The following is a 14,005-nucleotide window of genomic DNA, read 5'->3' as shown; positions in this document are numbered from 1 at the left end:
ATTATCAATGACTTATCGACTTTTCTTGAAGTTTTTAAAACATCAACTACGAAACTATCGGGAACGTATTATCCGACAAGTCCCTTGGTTCTTTCGGAGTTATTTTTAATCGTTAACAATCTTAAAGAATTTGAAAATAAAAGTCCAATGTTTTCAAACATCATATTACCAATGAAGTTTAAATTAAAAAAATACTTTCTTGAATTGCCACCGGTTTTTACTTGCGCCGCCGCTTTAAACCCAATGTTAAATGTTACGGGGGGTTGAATGTGTGATAGACGAAATTTTTTCAGCCTTAGATATGCATGAAGTTGACCCAAACTTTTCAACAGAGGCAAAAAATGATTTTAACTTGAATTTTAAATTTATGTATGACTTTTATTTAAATAAATATGGGTCAAACATACACATGCCTATGTCGGGGGGGTCTTCATCAAGTTCAAGTGCTACTAGAGTACGAGATCCCATGATTAGCCTTATGAACACCGTTCGCAACGTAACGGCTAAAAAACAAAGGGGTAACACCCCTTCAAGCGAACTAGGAAGGTATAGTGCAAATGATTACTCTACCGGTTTATCCGAAGAGGAATATGGCACTTTTGATGTTTTGGATTGGTGGAAGGTAAAGGAAACCGAGTTTCCGATTCTTGCCACCATGGCCCGTGATTTACTAACCGTCCAAGCTTCTACGGTAGCTTCGGAATCCGCTTTTTCTCTTAGTGGCAGGGTAATATCGGTGAGAAGAACAAGACTAAATTCGGAGTCTGTGGAGATGTGCATTTGCTTAAAGGATCACTTGGACTCAATCGATCGTATTCAACACGTAACCACTCTCGAAGATGAAACACCACTTGATGTTCGAGTGCACGACGAACAAGAAGGCATTTCTACAAGTAATTCCGAGGAAGAAGTCGCCGCTCAATAATTACGACGAACAAGAAGGCTTTTCTAGAAATAATATGTCACAACTTTATATTTATAAGTTTAATGTTCCCACTGATGAGTATTCCTCATCAGTTAATTGTTTATTTTTATGTTAATAGTTTTTTTTATTTTTCATGTTATACAAATACGAATCGTAGTTTAGAATCCAAATCGCAAACGAAAAACGAAAAAAAAAAAAATTTTACACTGTAACCGGTTGGAACCGGTTACGGTACAGGAACCGGGTTAGGAACCGGTAAGAACCGGTTAGATATGTTAGGGGTCCGAGGGTGGGAGAACCGGTTCGGTTCCCTAACCGGTTCGAGCCTGGAACCGGTTTAAAAGGGGGTTTTGAATATAGGAACCGGTTAGGAACCGGTTCCGGTTCCTAGTCCCAAACCGTTTTGAACATGCCTATTCCTGGGCGCTTTGAGGGCTTTTTGGGCCCACTACAATAGTCTTGCAGGTAAACATGGCAGTAAATCCATAATATTGTGTAATCTCTTTAACAGACAAGTCTGACAAGCATTTTGGGCCGGGTTCACATCTCTGAAATGTGAAGTAGACCTATGAGAGAGATGTGAGAAAACCAATCCACTAGACGAGCCCATTTGGCCCGAATAAAATTTCAAATGACAAGGGTCTAAGTTTGTGCCGTTCAAACTGCTCGTCGCTCGAACTCGCTCGCCGCTCGCTCGGAAACTGCTTGGAAAATCTCGCTCGTTTTTCTGCTCGATTGTAAATGAGCCGCTCTGCTCGGTTCGGTTCGGCTCGAATATTTTTAATTTATTTTATATATAAGTATATATGAACAAATATATAAATATATAGACAACAAACATAAAATATAAGTATATAATTTGTTAAAACCTTTTAAATTTTTCTTATTCCTTGAATTTTATAGTTTTATTAGTTCGATTCAAGTTTTCAGAATACTAAAAGCTTGTTTCTATGTTCATTATATCTCGTTTCAAACTTTTTTCTCCTAAAATTTACAACCTATTATACGTTTGTCTAAAAGTACTATTTTGTTTACAAAATATTATTTACAACCTTCAAACTTGTTTCTTATTGAAAACTTAATGTAAAAAAGAAATAAAAAATGCTCGTAATCGCTCGATGTTCGATCGAAATATGCTCGATTCGATTTTGGCTCGTTTCGTTTTTCTCTCAGTTCGAATTTCAGCCGTTCGGCTCGGCTCGTGAACAGGCTAGTCTAAGTAACTTATTTAAAGAACATGGGCCTATCCGAGAAACCCCGTTGGCCCGTATACAGGAGAACGAGGATTTGGGTGTGGGCCCATTTGAGTCAGAATACGTTGCCATGGCAAATACCGTCACTAGAACTATTTGGATAACTCATTTGCTTCCAAGAACTTCATGCCATCACATCGGATCGTTCTACTTTACTATGTGATAGTAAGAGTGCTTTATTCCTCACTCAAAACGCGATTTCTCACAAACGAGCTAAACATATTGCTTTAGATTACCACTTCATCCGTGAATTTGTTTCATCCAGTCAGCTTTACACTCGCTTTATTCCTACCAAGCTTCAAGTCGCGAATATTTTCACCAAAAGTCTCTCTCGGCTGCATTTTGAATTCTTTCGGCACAAACTTCGCATGGGCCCGTCGTGTTCTCTTATGGGTGCACGTTAACACATTTTAGTTGCATTGTTTATACTTAGTTGTATTTTTGTAATTCTTAAAGCTTTACTTATGCAACTTATTAATTTAAAAGACTTGATCGACTACCCATTTGGTATGCGAGAGTCATTATTCACACCAAACCCACCCGTTTGCCCATGCACTTATTAAGTTGCCACCTTTAATATTTGATTCATTTTGAGAAGTTCCATTTTTTATTCTCGGATACAAATTTTTCACCTTAGCCATTTGTAAAAGGACTAACAACCACAAGTCTACAAGGACAATCCCAAATTATTGCCGTCTGGGCTTGTGATATTCAAAGTCAAGGAGATCTAGTGTTATAATTGACAATGTTTATGTTTTTGTGATGTTTGTTGATATCAAGTCAATAATGTTGCATTTTATAAATATACAAACAATAGCTCTTTTTTAACAAATAATGTTTCCGTTTAGAAGGCGAAGAAAAAAAAATATTTAAATCATTATGAGATCAAAACACTAGGACACTGAAACAGTATACTAGTTGAAAGTTTGATTATATAGTACCTACCATAAGAAACAACAATTGAATCAAGTATAAAATATACATACATTCATTAGCCATCATTAACAAACATTCCTGAAGAGGTATGTACCCGCCTCAACACCGAGCGAGGCGGGTCAAACCACAAGATATAGACAAGAGGCTTGAAATCAAGACATTACGAAGTCACAAAGCCAAAACCTATGCTCACGGCGCATATCACATATGCTCACGCATATCACATATGCTCATGCATCACATGCTCAGGCATCATATGCCCAGGCACCACACATGCTCAGGCATCATATGCCCAGGCACACATATGCTCACGCATCACATATGCTCACGCATATCACATATGCGCGTGGCGCATCAGCGCGCGACGCATATCACATGCTCGTGCATATCACATCTGCGCATGAAACATCTGCGCGTGAGAATAAAGAGAAGACCTCGCGCATCCTCAGGATTGGCGCATATCACACATGCACATAATCAACCTCGTCCTTATCCAAATCAGGATTAGGGCAACCTTGATTGTGCACGTCAGACAACCTTCCAGAAGATATCTTTTTAAGGAATAAGAATATGCTGATGTTGACAGCTGCCAACGAAAGGTGGACAACTCAGCAAAACCCATGTGCTACCACGAGATTATAACCAATGAAAAAGCACCAGGTGTCCCAGAGGACACGTGGCGCAAAGCAATTGGAGGAGGCCAACAAGGCCCTAATTGGGTCTGAGCCCAATCATGGGAAACCCTAGCACTATAAATACAGCATCAACTCCACAAGGAGACAGACAGTCACATCCAATTACATACATTTACAGAGTATTCAGCTATTAAGCAATACACTCCAATTTCCTTACTCTCATATTATTATCTTCTCCTACAAACACTTATTCTCACACCGGAGGGTTACCCCAAAGAGGACCCCTCTGTCCCTTTCTGAGGGGTAAGTTTACGGTGCTGTTCATTTTGTAGGTGGAAGAACCCAGATCCATCAGATCCAAGAGAAACCATCGGTGAAATAGCATAATCACACCCGAGGAAAGTAGATCGTCTACCGGTGAGTCAATCCACGCTTCTTCATTGGCGCCATCCACTGTTACAACGGCAACACGATCTCATCAGATCTCTAAAAAAAAAAAAACAAATTATCACCATGGTTTCTGGTGCTCGTAACGTCGATCAAGTTCTGGAGGATATTGAACGTGAGGATGTTAATGAGGGACAACAGTTTCTGAGGGGGCCGCGTGATTCTACGCGCACCACCAGTAACCGTCCCTTCATCACAACTCCTCACGGCCAGACTGAAACTCCTCCAGACGATCTCACGTTACAAAATCTTGCCGGCGCGAAACAAAAAGGACCACAAATGACCCTAAGGAATGGCTCATAAACGAGCAACGACGTCTAATGGACAAGTACAATGAGATGGTCAAACAGAAAAAGTTAGCCGACTTAACACAAAGGCTAGCGTTTGACAAGCAAGCCATTCAGGGAACAAAAAGGGCGCGCGCGCAGGAAGATGGTCATTCCATTCACACTGCACACACTGAGTTTAGTGATGAAGAAGTGCACAGCATGAGGAAGACGCGAGATACTCACGCAGGAGGCTCACAGCTCCGCGCGCACGTGAACATGGCGCCTGGAGCCAGAGCCGATCTGGATCTGCAAGCGCCATACAGCCCACCAGTAAGAGGGCAAGTGGACGTAACCACACCATACAGGCCAGCCATCTTGGTGAAACATTCAAAGTTCACCGAGCGCATCGCGAAGGCCCCCATTCAGCACAAGACCAAGATGCCAAGTGGTTTGGGTAAATATGACGGCACAACAGATCCAGACGATTTCTTACAAGGTTTTTACAACACTGGAAACATAGAAAGCTGGACGATGCCAACATGGTGTCACATGTTTGCTCGCTGCCTCACGGGCGCGGCGCGTGTCTGGTTTGAAAGCTTGCCAACTGGGCAAATCGATGGGTTCGAGGAACTATTGGAAAAGTTCCAAGCGCACTTCGTACAACAGCGCAGACACACGCGCGACCCTGATGACATCATGCACTTCGTGCGCAGGAATGATGAAACGATTGAAGACTACATCACTCGTTTCAATCAGGAGTCTCTGGCAATCGGAGGTATCACTGAGCAACTATTGCGCGTGGCCTTTATACAAGGCGCGCGCAGTGATCAACTCCGCCGAGCTCTTGTGAGCAGAGATGGCATGCCCACCACTTGGGCCAAATTAATGGAAGCATCGCGAGAAATGAAAAACAGATTGCCCAAGATAGAGCGAGAGAAAGAGGGCATCAAGCAGAGGCACCGCGCAGCAGCGAAAGAAGGGGCACACAGAACACTGTATGGTCCAGGTTGCAATCAACTAGTTTTTCTTCCGCAGAAAAGCAGGCGCAACCAAGCTCACCCCAGCCCCAAAAAGACGTTCGTAATCGCGGGGAGGGTGACAAGAGGGAAGGCGGCAGTGATCCTAGCAGTCCTCTGCCAAGAATCTGGACTCCCCTCACTAAAACACCTTCACAAGTGTTAAGCACTGAGAATGTCCAGTTCAAAAGCCCCAAGCCACTACACTACAAAGGACCATCAAACAGTGGCAAGTACTGCGAGTTTCACAAGTCCACGGGACACAACACTGATGCATGCCATCACTTGAAGGATGCAATTGAAAAAGATGTGAAATCAGGCAAGCTGGCTCACCTGGTGAAAAACCCAAGACCAGAAAGTGAACAACCAGAAGGAGCCTCTGCCGGCAAAAAGTACAAAAGAATCTGTGTAGCCGAGGGAGGAATGCAAGGGCAAACATCAAGAAAGAGAAGCGCGCAAATCCAAGGAGATTGGCGCGAGCAACAAGTAATCTTCCCAAGAATCAGGGGAGGCCCTTCTATCAGCAGTCCTCTTGTCATCACTACACACATTGCTCATTACGAAGTGTCAAAAGTCCTGGTGGACACTGGCAGCGAATCGGACATCATGTATGAGCAATGTTTCAGAAAACTGGATCCGGCAGACCAAGCAAGGCTTGAAATTGTGAATGCACCAATCTCTGGTGTTTCAAATGAAATCATTCATCCCCTAGGTCAAATACAATTTGAGCTAACTATGGGGGATGAGAAACACAAGCGAGCCGAAGTTGTCAACTTCTTGGTCTTGCCCACCACTTCTTGCCACAATATGATCTTGGGTAGAGGAACGATTGCCCAATTTAACGCCATACCGTCGCCAGCGCACGGCGCGTTGGGGTTCCCAACACCAACAGGTGTAACTTTTGTATACCGAGATCATTTGTGTGCAGTGACAAATACTCCGCGGGAAGGGAGAATGAAACTTCCAATGGCAGACAACGCGCCAGAGGAATGGATTCTCAACCCAAAATTCCCGGAGCAGAAGATCACAATTGGCGCAACGATATCAGACGACACGAGGTTGAGAATGAAAAGATTGCTCACGGCATATATGTCGGTCTTCGCGTGGCAACACTCTGATATGACTGGGGTTCCGCGAGACCTGGCACAACATTCTCTCAACACGTTCAAGTCTGTAGAGCCAATTGCTCAAAAGAAGAGAGTCATGGGGGATGAGAAAGCGAGGGCCATGAATGAGCAGGTTGAGGATCTACTGCGCAAACATCATCCGCCCGATACGATACCAGACATGGGTAGCCAATCCTGTGATGGTAAAGAAAAGTAACGGGTCATGGAGGATGTGCATTGACTTCAAGGACCTCAACAAAGCATGCCCAAAGGATTGTTACCCCCTCCCAAACATCGACGCAAAGGTGGACTCCGTGGCGCCATTCAAGCTCAAATGTTTCTTGGATGCCTACAAGGGCTATCACCAGATTCAAATGGCACCACAAGACGAGGACAAGACCGCCTTCAGAACCGACAAGGGTGTTTTCTGTTACACAAAGATGCCCTTTGGTTTGAAGAATGCAGGAGCCACCTACCAAAGACTTATGGATGCCGTTTTCAGCGAGCAAATTGGAAGAAACCTAGAAGTCTATGTGGATGATTTGGTGATCAAAAGTAGGGAGGAAAAACAAATGCTCAAAGACATCGAAGAAACCCTTGGGCGCCTAACGGAAGTTAACATGAAGCTCAATCCGAGCAAATGCACTTTCGGCGTACAAGAGGGAAAATTTCTAGGTGTAATGGTCACCAAGGATGGTTTTAAGGTGAACCCTAAGAAGGTGGAGGCCATCCTTGACATGCCCTCGCCATCCACCATGAAAGAAGTTCAGAAGCTGAATGGTAGATTGGTATCAATCAACAGGTTCCTAGCAAACCATGCAAGCAAATCTACCCCATTTGTCAATACATTGAGAAACTGCTTAAAGAAAAGCCAATTCAAATGGACTCCTGAGGCCGAGCAAGCTTTCAGTGAGATTAAAGAATGTTTGATAAATCTGCCCGCGCTCACAGCTCCACTTCCTGGTGAAACTTTGACATTGTACATATCAGCAAGAGAGCGCGCCATCGGCGCAGTATTGTTGGTGGATCGCAAGGGAATCCAAACGCCAATATACTATGTGAGTCGGGTGCTGACAGATCCTGAGACGCGCTACTCCATCATGGAAAAGTTAGTTTTGTCACTAACACACGCGTCGCGCAAGCTGCATAGATATTTCAATGGTCATCCCATTGAAGTTCTGACTGGTTACAACATCCAGCAAATCTTGCGGCGCCCCGCGCTCTCGGGAAGGCTGACAAAATGGGCCCTGGAATTAGGTGAACACACGATCGCCTATAAGCCCGTCCAGCAATAAAGGGGCAAGTTTTAGCTGATTTCATCGCGGAAATTCCAGAAGGAAAAATTGAAGAGGCTCAGCGCGAGGTAGACCCTCCGCGAGCCAATGATGAAGAAAATGTTTGGAGATTGTTCACTGACGGAGCTTCAAACAACGAAGGGTCCGGCGCAGGCCTTAAACTGGTGGATCCAGAGAATCATGAATATACTTACGCCATCAGGTTGGACTTCAAGAGCACCAACAATGAGGCTGAGTATGAAGCCCTGCTGGCTGGCCTGCGCATCGCGCAAAAATTCGGAGTTAAAAAGCTAGAGGCCCATGTTGATTCATACTTGGTAGCAGCACAGGTCAATGGCCTTTATGATGCCAAGGAGAATACCATGCCTCTATATCTAGAGCAGGCGAAAAAGCTCATCGAGCAATTTGACTGCTTCAGAATCATTCATATTCCGCGCAGTGAAAACAAATCTGCAGACGCGCTGAGTAAGATGGCATCAACCAGCTTCGATCACTTTGGCAAAGATGTCAGGGTAGAAGTAATGAGCAACCCGTCGGTGGTGGCGAAGTCTGTCCTTGTAACTCATACAACCCCTTCATCATGGATAACTCCAATAATGGAATTCTTGAAGGAGGGAAAAGTACCGGACGATCGCGCACAGGCGAGGAAGATAAGACACAAGTCGCAGAACTATGAAATGCTTGATGGTACACTATATCGACACTCTTATCTTGGACCGCTCATGAAATGCCTTGATGCTGAGGAAGCGAGCTATGTGATCAGAGAAATACATGAAGGAATTTGTGGAATACATGCTGGCCCGCGCATGGTGGTTACCAAGGCAATGAGCGCAGGTTATTATTGGCCAGGCATGTACTTGGACGCTTTAAAAGAGATCCAAAGATGCAAAGCATGTCAGAGCTATGCGCCAAACACCATGCGGCCAAAGAACAACTTGATTCCAGTGACCTCCGCATGGCCTTTCCACAAATGGGCAATCGATATTGTGGGTCCCCTACCGCAATCGCAAGGACGAGTAAAATTTTTGGTAGTGGCGGTAGACTATTTCACAAAATGGGTCGAAGCCAAGCCACTAGCAAAAATCACAGCCGAGGCGATGAAGCAGTTTATTTGGAGCCACATCATATGCCGTTTTGGCCTTCCCATGGAAATTGTGAGCGATAATGGCAAACAATTCACTGACAAGAAGATATCCAGCTGGCTCAAGGAACTGCGCATCAACCAAATCTTCACTTCGGTATACCACCCTCAGGGGAATGGCCAAGTGGAGCGCGCGAATCAAAGCTTGTTAAATGGGCTGAAGAAAAGGTTAGAGGGAGAATCCCATTCTTGGGTTGACGAGCTACCTAATGTCCTGTGGGCGCACAGGACATTAAGCAAAACTAGCAATGGCGAATCCCCGTTCAGCCTAACCTATGGAACGGAGGCAATGATTCCAGCAGAAATTGGATGCCCATCCCATAGAGTGCTCATGATGAGCAAGATTGACAACGAGCGCGAAAGAAGGTTGGATCTCAACTTACTTGAAGGGCGCAGAGAGGCGGCTATCATCAGTGAAGCCAAATACAAGAAAAAACTAGAAAAATATTACAACCAGCGTGTGAAAGAATGCCACTTCAAGAAAAATGATTTTGTCCTTCGAAACAATGAAGCTAGCCGCACGATACCCCCGGGAAAAATGTCCCCCAATTGGGAGGGACCTTATCAAGTCTCAGAAGAATTGGGAAAAGGCGCATACGCTTTAAAAGATTTGAATGGAAAGAAGATCCCGCGCGCATGGAACGCGGCACAGCTTAGAAAATGTTTCATGTAAAAAATGTCAAGTTTGTAATCAAGGCTTTTTAAGCCATTATGAATAATGATACGCGCTATCTTCTCTTAATGTGGATTCTATTACCTTTTGCATACATGTTTCACACTTCCCTTTATTAATTTTGAGCAATATGACAACATTGTATTGACATCAAAATGAAATAAAACGAAGTAAAACATACATGCGCCAGCTTCAAGCTCAAACGCGTTAACGAGTCTTAACTCTAAAACGTCAGGGCCTTAGCCCAATTCTATTACCTTTTGCATACATGTTTCACACTTCCCTTTATTAATTTTGAGCAATATGACAACATTGTATTGACATCAAAATGAAATAAAACGAAGTAAAACATACATGCGCGAGCTTCAAGCTCAAACGCGTTAACGAGTCTTAACTCTAAAACGTCAGGGCCTTAGCCCAATAATGTGAGCCTTAGCTCAAATCACTAACAACATCCATCCTACATACTGCACAGCCTAACCATAAAAATACCTAAACACAACTAAGGCAAAACAAATGCCAAAACATAGTTGTTAAGGTCTCAGATCGAGGTCGCGCATGCAATTGTAATGGATATCTGAGCAACACATATTGATACGTAAACGCTAAAAAACACATAATTCCATATAATAAATGCGCGATAACGTCGCGCATAAGAGGAATAATGAAAACGCCTAGGCACGTGTCAACATAATCAAGATATGGCAAAATCACTTACAATATGACAAGGATTAAGTATAATAATTTCCTTACAACCTTGTTCTTATTTCAACGTGCAAGCATATCTTATATTCAACAAGCAAACATGCAATATAAAGAGATGAATGGGGAATGCGCAAGATGCGAAGAAGGGAAAAACAAAATTTCATTCCAAAGCATTGAAATTTACAAGTTTACAAGATGATAAGATACAAACTACAAATAAAAATAAAAAACATGAAGGGCTTCTCAAGTCTCCACGTCGACGTCAGCCTCTTCATAGTCATCATCATCGCCCTCAGCATCTGGCGCAGCCCGCTCCTCGTCATCTCCAAACTGACCATAGTCAAGTTCTTCGTCTTGAATGGATTCTTCTATCACAATAGTGTCAGGAGCGGATCCTTTGGCCACGCCAGAGCCGCTAGCAACGCCAGCATTCCCCGCGCCATCATCGCCGCCACCAGCCCCTTCGCACTCGTCAAGTAATTTCTTTAGCGCGACGAGATCGGGCTGGTCAGCAAGCGCGGATATCTGCAAATCATAAGGAAAAATATGAGTACAAAAAGACTTGGAAAATAAGTCAAGGTTATCTCATTAAGGTTAAAATACCTGTGCAAGGATGGGAATGGGAGTATTCAAATACTTCTCCCCCATCGCGGCCATGTCCGCGCAGGCAGCGTCGCTCTGATAAGGGTACTCGGATGGGTTCTTCTTCAACATGCCATATTCATAGCCATCCGTAAACCCTTCAGCTCGACCAACCAAGCGCGCGGCAGCGTTGCAATCCATCACAAGGGCCTGAAACTCGTCTGAGTATTTCATCGCGTAAGCGCAACGAGTCATGCCCTGTGAGATTAGCCATTGGCGATCCTGCGCGAGGCCAGCAACAGACGTCTCGAGGGCAGGAATCTGAGAGTTTAATAACTCAACAGTTTCCTTAGTCTGTTTCAGCTCCTCTTTGTCGGACGCTGCTGCCGCCAAGGTTTCTTCTTTTTCCGCTCGCGCAAGGTCGAGTGCTTCCTGGCTAGACGCTGCCGTCGCCAAGGCTTCGTCTTTTTCGGCCTGCGCGGCCGCCAGCTCCCTCTTCAGGCGCGCAACCTCACTCTCCAGCGATGATTTGTCAGTTATAGACTGGACAAGAGCTTGGTCACGCGCCTCGGCGTCCAGCTCCAAGTCGCGCACTCTACGCGCGTACTTGGCCGCATCCGTCTCGGCTGCCTGAAGCTTCTCCCGCGCAGCCTGGAGCTCATGACCGCGCTTCACAAACGCGGTGTTGGCACTTGCCCTGTTCTCACTGAGCTCTGCTTGGAGCTTCTCAGCTCTCTCTCGAGCATCAGAAAGATGCCAAGCAGATACTTTAGCCTCTTGCTTGGCCTCCGCAAGAGCATCACGTACCTTTACGTAATCATAGCGAAGCTCTTGGGAGGCAGCAAAGAAAGCTGACCCAGCAAATAGATGGTCTTTCAGCAAGTCATCGCGAGCGCGGGCCTCCTGAAACCTCCTTTCAGCTGGAGGCACAGAATGAGCCCAGAAGTCCTCACACACACCCATGGACTGAAATGAGCTGTCCTCAGTAATGTTCCATCTCGGGCGGTAGATGTGATCGGCTTCCTGCAAACACAAAGTAATGATCTAAGTCATCAAAACACTAATATGAAAGTCCGCGCAGCGGAGAAAAAACAAACTTATACCTGCGGGGACGAAGCAGAAAAGTCAGCGGCAGGCCCACGAGAAGACGGCGACGCGAAACCTCGCGGCGCTGCAGGGCTGGCGCGGCCGCCGTCGGAGTCTTCAGCATGAACCTCCTCATCCTCCTCTGAAATAGGCCTTTTCTCCTGCGACCTAGAATCAAAAACAGTCTCCCTAGGAGGGCTGTGCGCAGGAGGAGGTGAGGGAGGTCTCGACGCCGCCAGATCGGCGCGTAAAACGGCCTCCTGCTCCTTAGTAATCCCGATGAGGGGAGATTCATCGCTTGCAGGAGCAGGAGCAGAGCCAACGGCGCTGGCACCGGCGCCAGGAGTGCCGCTAGCAGCTTGTACGCCAGCTACGACTCCTATGAAAAATCAACATAAAGAAATGGTTCATGACTTGATCTAAAAGAAAATCAGAAAATACAAGCACAATACGTACCTTGGCGCAACTCCGTTCGCGAGGCAAACATCGCCATGAAGTCCATTCTACCCTTTTTCGAGGGTAAAACAGGGGACTTCGAAGCGACCTCCGGCGCAGCCACGGCATCATGTTGCAATGTCGACGGCTCAACAAACATTTGAGTGAGCAAAGATTCATTAGTAATTCTATCAGAATCGCGCTCATAGAACCATAAAAGATAAGCAAAGTATACCTGTCGAAGGCGCAACGCCGCTTCCCTTTTCCGCCGCGCGAAGGGAGGAGGTAGTAGCACCATACCTCGTGTGGACAGGAGGTCTGCCCACTTTTTGAGGCAGGGAAGACAAGGAAAACTTGGGGGGAAATTCCTGGGTTTTCTCAAATCCCCCCGCCTGAGTAGGAGGATCCGGAGCAACAGGGGCAACATCTTTCTTCTATTTCTTACTGGCCCCTACGCCAGTTTTCCCCTTAGCTTTACGCTTTAGTTGGGGCGCCTCCTCCTCCTCCTCCTCTTCCGCGAGCTCCAGCTCGTAGTTTTCAAGCGCATCTACAATACGTGCAACAGAAATGTTAGCCAAATTTGGTATTATAAAGAAAAATGCATAAGTACAAAGGCTTACCAGGCGCATCGCTGTCAAAGACAAATCCCAGATCAACAGGGATGAACATGTCATCAAAGCGATCGGGGAAGCCAACCTCCCCAGCGCCCAGCGCGACGGAGCCACCCTCCATATGCTCATCATAGGCGGCGTGGACATACTCCTTGACGACTGCACAAAACAAGTCAAATGATATCAGCAAAAAGAATCATATTCGCGCAGAAGTAAGGAAATGAGATTAACTTACACAAGCCGTCAACTTGGATCACATATGCTCACGCATATCACATATGCGCGTGGCGCATCAGCGCGCGGCGCATATCACATGCTCGTGCATATCACATCTGCGCATGAAACATCTGCGCGTGAGAATAAAGAGAAGACCTCGCGCATCCTCAGGATTGACGCATATCACACATGCACATAATCAACCTCGTCCTTATCCAAATCAGGATTAGGGCAACCTTGATTGTGCACGTCAGACAACCTTCCAGAAGGTATCTTTTTAAGGAATAAGAATATGCTGATGTTGACAGCTGCCAACGAAAGGTGGACAACTCAGCAAAACCCATGTGCTACCACGAGATTATAACCAATGAAAAAGCACCAGGTGTCCCAGAGGACACGTGGCGCAAAGCAATTGGAGGAGGCCAACAAGGCCCTAATTGGGTCTGAGCCCAATCATGGGAAACCCTAGCACTATAAATACAGCATCAACTCCACAAGGAGACAGACAGTCACATCCAATTACATACATTTACAGAGTATTCAGCTATTAAGCAATACACTCCAATTTCCTTACTCTCATATTATTATCTTCTCCTACATACACTTATTCTCACACCGGAGGGTTACCCCAAAGAGGACCCCTCTGTCCCTTTCTGAGGGGTAAGTTTACGGTG

This window comes from Bidens hawaiensis, unplaced genomic scaffold (assembly GCF_021521415.1).
Source record: "Bidens hawaiensis isolate Kalapana, Puna unplaced genomic scaffold, B.hawaiensis_p1.1 tig00038073_1, whole genome shotgun sequence".
Lineage (NCBI taxonomy): Eukaryota > Viridiplantae > Streptophyta > Magnoliopsida > Asterales > Asteraceae > Bidens > Bidens hawaiensis.
The sequence above is the reverse complement of the archived record's forward strand: the minus strand, read 5'-3'. Positions refer to the sequence as shown.